This window comes from Diorhabda carinulata, chromosome 9, assembly GCF_026250575.1.
Source record: "Diorhabda carinulata isolate Delta chromosome 9, icDioCari1.1, whole genome shotgun sequence".
NCBI lineage: Eukaryota > Metazoa > Arthropoda > Insecta > Coleoptera > Chrysomelidae > Diorhabda > Diorhabda carinulata.
This window is the reverse complement of record NC_079468.1, coordinates 2283076-2289075: the sequence shown is the minus strand read 5'-3', so window position 1 is coordinate 2289075 and position 6000 is coordinate 2283076.

Sequence of the window (6000 nt, the reverse complement as noted above, 5' to 3'; positions counted from 1 at the left end):
CCCTATTTATCAACTATTTCCATAAAATAACATGATTTCCACACATTAAACTCGGTATATACTCTACAATCGAGCGACGTAACGAAGCGATAATTCAACGTCAGAAACCTTAGTGATTTTATGCCATTGGGGTGTGTTAAAGTGCAGTGGAAAAGGGAGGATGCTGCTACCGATATCTTGAAATGGGGTCGGTCATTGCACTTTGGATTTTGGGAGGTGAACGTACGGTCTACCCCCGACTAGGTAAAGGCACTACGAACTTTTAACCCCATTCAATGCGCCACTACGAGTAGTTTGTATTCCAAAAGAATTTTAATGTGGAAATATTTTTATTAAAGATTTTATAAATGGAATTTTTAGTACGCTACTTTAGTCCAAAATTTGGAATATTTAAATATGCCAATTATAAACAAGTAACTGGACTTTTCCCCATAATTGAACGTACTAAAATGTAAGCGGTTACATTTTAATACTTTCACACCAACCTCCGAATCTCCCCAAAAGTAAGAAGACCCTTACCGCCATAGCCGTTGCAATGGGTTTTTCGTAATTAATAAAATATTATTATTGCTCTTTAATATTTACAGTTTTTTATTTGTTTTTTCCAACAAAAATTTAGTTCATGGAGAACCTGCCAAAGCTTATTTCTGCTGATTGGTGGCCATCCGTCTTCCAAAAAGGAAGCCAAAATTTCATCAATTTTTAAAGTAAAATTACTACGGATTGCTTATTTGTAATATTCATCGATGTAAACCTTACTGTAGACCATAAAATTATGTACAAAAAAACGTATCAAACTTTTTTCCCTACGATCCACCGTTTCCGAGATATAACGATTCAAAAAGTTGAAAAAGAAATACCAAAACTGTGCAGAACAACATCGTCGAAATTAAGCAACATTTTCGTCAAAAACAGTGGCTCGTAGGAAAAAAAGTATTGATACGTTTTTTGTAGATAATTTTATGATCTACAATTTTTGTCTGAGGTATTTTTACGATAAAACTCACCGTTTTCCTTAAAATGGCGAAAAACTCATTTTTTTGACCTTTGACCTTGAATAAAATATTTTCCATACTCGTAAATTGATGAGAAACATTCAAATTCTATGTTAAATTGTATTTTGAACAATTTTACCGATTTTCAGATAGCGTGCAATTAATTTGATCCTCGCCGTTATACCCGTAAGCACGTTATAGGAAAAACCAACATATCTGTGCTACTACCTTCCACGCTGTTTCGGGACACCTCCTCTTGTTACTTACTTCAAGAACCCAGACACGTCGATGGTATAGACTGTTAAACATTCTTCTTTGGGACAAAGAAGCGAGCAGATCTGTTTACACACCTCTAGTCAACGTTTCCCTTGAATTAATCGGTTAATTTGTATGGGACTTTTGTAGATCTTACCTAATGACTTTAAATTGCAATGTTTGGTATCTTTAAAAGGTCCGAGGGAATCTGGTAAACGGCTAGGGCTGGTACTGGGTTTGTTTTCTACTTTAAGTCACTTATTAAACGATTAAATTAAAGCTTCGGCAATGTAGCAGTTGTACACTAGCCGCCCCTGATTTGAACCTAATTCTTAAACTATATTTCGGGGTAAATAAAAAGGGTATAGATCCAAATTTTGATTGAAATGAAGAACGTTCATGTTTACTTTTAGATTGACGAGCTATCACCCTACAAGGAAGCGGAAATAAATTTCGACGTTTCCTAAAAAATGAATAAAATTTCTTAGGTTGATACCATCGAAATGCGGAAGAATTCAAGATGTTTACTTGAAAAATCATCATTTTCACTAAAAATACCCCGAGTTCATTGACTTTTGAAAATGTGTTAAAAGACAAAAAGTCAATAGATATAATTTTCGCATCGCGAAAGAAATTTTCATGTTTATCCAATGAAATCTGAATCGAAGTTTATAAAAAATGTCTCGACAAGTTCAACGAACGTACCATAGAAATATTAAATGTTGCTCTCGATAGAAAACAATTTCTTTTTATCAGATACAGGATTGGTTTAAGTAATTTTTCAACATATTTATCAATGAAGTTGAAGTAAAAACTATGATGAGATCCGTCATCACTTGATTCAATCTCTGATTTATCAATCACATTTTTTCTACGTATTATCTCCTTCTATCAATAGAAAACTATGACATACGTCATAGTTTATTGACAATAGTGAAAAGAGACAACGATATGATTGACGTAACGTGAATAACTGATCGTAATCAAAGCTGAGTTTTTATTTAATTTTACATCGGTAAATACTAATATGATATATCAACTTTTGGCATTTAATAATACATAAAATGCCGTAATTCATTTACGAGTTTGCTATAAGTTCGACGGGTTTATATAATGAAACAGAAAATGTATCCGATGTTCTGAATCTTGTCATTCGATGATTTTGCTTTCGTGGAGTAATAATTTGGAACAGACATTGAAAAATTGTAGTGCAAATGTTTCGGATATACTAATAGTTATTTGTATGCCAAAAACTGAAATTGCTACTTTGTTGGACGAGCGTACGCAACATTTTTTACACGACGCATAAGATCTAAAACTTTTTCAATCACACTGACTAAAGAAAATAAATAATAGAGAATTATAAACATTTTATTTATTGAACAATATAATGTACTTGATGATATTTGCAATGTCGATATTAATTTATCAATTATTTGTAAAATGTAATGTTGATGGATTCTCTGAAGATGTATTTGTGTTATGTGTGTATTTGATGTAATGTTTCTATATAAGGTTATGCGAAACCATCGAAGTGAAACTGTCAACTGTCAACTGTTAAAGTTGTCTACTCCAGAACGCCCCGAAAGTGTTTTGCAGTACGGAACTGTCAATGTCACTACACGGAACACTCAAAACGCACCTTTCGGTATGTAAATAAATACAGAATGAACAACTTTCAGATGGCGTTGTCTAAAAAAAATTGAGGACTGGCTTATTAGAGAACGATATTTGGTGAATGTAGATATTGAATCAGTGCTAATCAAAAATTGGTGAAGACATCTTATATAGGTTATGTATTGCGTCACTACATACATTTATATATCTACTCATGTAAAATCCAAGTCAACCTGCAAAGAATTAGCTTTTCAGTAATAAATCAGCATAGCTGATAGCTTATTTGGGACACATAATGATTATGATGGGTAAAGTTGAAGGTCGTAGAGGAATTGGAAGGAAACAAGCCTCTTGGTTGAAGAATATTAGATAATGGACTGGGATAAGAGAAGCAGGACAGTTATTTAGACTAGCTCAAGATAGAGAGAGTTTTTCCATGAATTTATTCACCTTTGGACCTTTGGAATATTAGTCATAACGAGTATTTCAACTAAATTGACAGCTATTTTGATTTGATTCACATGAATATTGTTGCTGATGTATCAGTCACGTGATGGGAAACAACAGCTGTAACTTTAGAAGATGCGGGAGTCATGTAAAGACAATTACATAATTATACTTAGATAAGACAGTTTTAACAGTTCTGTCAAAGTATTATATTGTTTAGTTTTCTCTTTTCGAAGAGTTTCTTTCCATGTTGAGTTCGACAGACGGAAATTGCTAGCTTCCAGTTCATTTTTAACGTTCTAAATCAACCCTTATTTAAAAACTGCAGGATTTGGATTGAATTTGGCCGTTAAATTTACCCAATCTGACCCAGAGATGGCGGTAGTTGTTTGAACAATTCCTCTGTATTAGAAAGTACACAATATAAACAGAATATGTTGTAAATTGGAAGACGTTGTTTAGTAATGGTCATTTTCCGTTTAAAACGTATATTTATTAAAATTTTGAACATTTTAACAAAGCAACGGACGAATTTGTATTATCAAATTTTTTCTTCGGCGTCTGTAAATGCCACTTGAAAATAAATTGTTAGTACTTAATGAGAAAAATGAAAAATGGCATCAGCGCGACTTGAACCTGGGACCTCTCGCGCGTGAGCTTCGTATTCTATCCATTATACCACGGAGACCTTAATAATACGTTTTTTTTATGCACTACTATTCAAAGTATGTTTCTTTAAGAACATAGATAGACATTATCATTCTGTGGCAGAATTCTACAATATATTAAGTCGAATTGTTCTTTTATATTTTTATATTATCTAATAAAATAACGATAATTGTGTTCTTTAATGTATAAAATTGTAAAATTTTCTATTGATAATGAAGCTTAACTTTGCATATTATAAATAAAGTGCAACCGACTCTGGTGTTTATAAAAATCAAGGTATTTCTCACACTTTTACTATAACTTGTCACATCGACAGTGTCCAGATCTTTTATGAACGTGTATCAAATTTCTGCACTTCATTTTGAAGATGAGAGCAAAATAATTTATTCAAATAAAACAGACTCACCGCCATTCACGTAATAAAAATTTTTTACTTTATTTTTTGTAGCTCCGATTTCGTAAAGTGTCTTTAAGGTTTTTTTGTCGATAGATCAAATTCCGTTTAACGGTAATTTAGTTAAATAGTTGTTAAATTGATTGAAGAGACAATTAATCTCGAAGAAAAAAATATAAAAATGTCCCGAAACTAAATATCATATATAATTTAACGAACAATAAGTTTTATTTGTAGACATTTGAATGTCGAAAGTTTTTCTATGATGGTACGTCTGGAAGCCCGATGAACATAATTGGAAACGACGCCTATCAATGTCACGATGACAATTATCAAAACTAAAATAAAAATCGAAAGAGTATCTCAGCAGGAGATTTGATCCCGACCTGGGATAATAGAATGTCGATTGATGAAGCCCCACGGCGCATACGGCGCGTAGAGTTTTTACACTAAGAGAAAAAAAACTTTTACTTTTAGATAACATTCTGAAATTTTTTACTATATGTTTTTTTTTAATAAAGATACTGCATTTTTGTGGTGAAATGAATACGGTTTAAAAAAATTAAAAACACGCTTTTAAAGCACATCAAATTAAAAAGGCGAAAATCAATTTTTAAATAAGGTTAAAACATTAATCGATGTACGAAAAATACGGAAAAAAAACGCCCCGCGCTTGTTTCTATTTCATTATTTTTGTTTTAAGCTTAATTTTGGAGAAAAATTATTAGTTTGATGTACTTTAGAAGCGCGTTTTTAATTTTTTTTTCAACTATATTTAGTTTTTTGACTTTTTAGTTCGATGTTTCGTTCAAAACAAAATTTTTCTTCAAACTCTAGTCATTATTATTGTGAATATCCAACACAGGGGGCACGGATGTAGAATTTTTCTTGAACAACTTTAAAAAATTAAAAATACGCTTTTAAAGCACATCAAATTAAAAAGGCGAAAATCAATTTTCAAATAAGGTTAAAACATTAATCGATGTACGAAAAATACGGAAAAAAAACGCCCCGCGCTTGTTTCTATTTCATTATTTTTGTTTTAAGCTTAATTTTGGAGAAAAATTATTAGTTTGATGTGCTTTAGAAGCGCGTTTTTAATTTTTTTTTCAACTATATTTAGTTTTTTGACTTTTTAGTTCGATGTTTCGTTCAAAACAAAATTTTTCTTCAAACTCTAGTCATTATTATTGTGAATATCCAACACAGGGGGCACGGATGTAGAATTTTTCTTGAACAACTTTAAAAAATTAAAAATACGCTTTTAAAGCACATCAAATTAAAAAGGCGAAAATCAATTTTTAAATAAGGTTAAAACATTAATCGATGTACGAAAAATACGGAAAAAAAACGCCCCGCGCTTGTTTCTATTTCATTATTTTTGTTTTAAGCTTAATTTGAAGAAAAATTATAAGTTTGATGTGCTTTAGAAGCGCGTTTTTCAATTTTTTTTCAACTATATTTAGTTTTTCAACTTTTTAGTTCGATGTTTCGTTCAAAACAAAATTTTTCTTCAAACTCTAGTCATTATTATTGTGAATATCCAACACAGGGGGCACGGATGTAGAATTTTTGTTGAACAACTTTAAAAAATTAAAAATACGCTTTTAAAGCACATCAAAT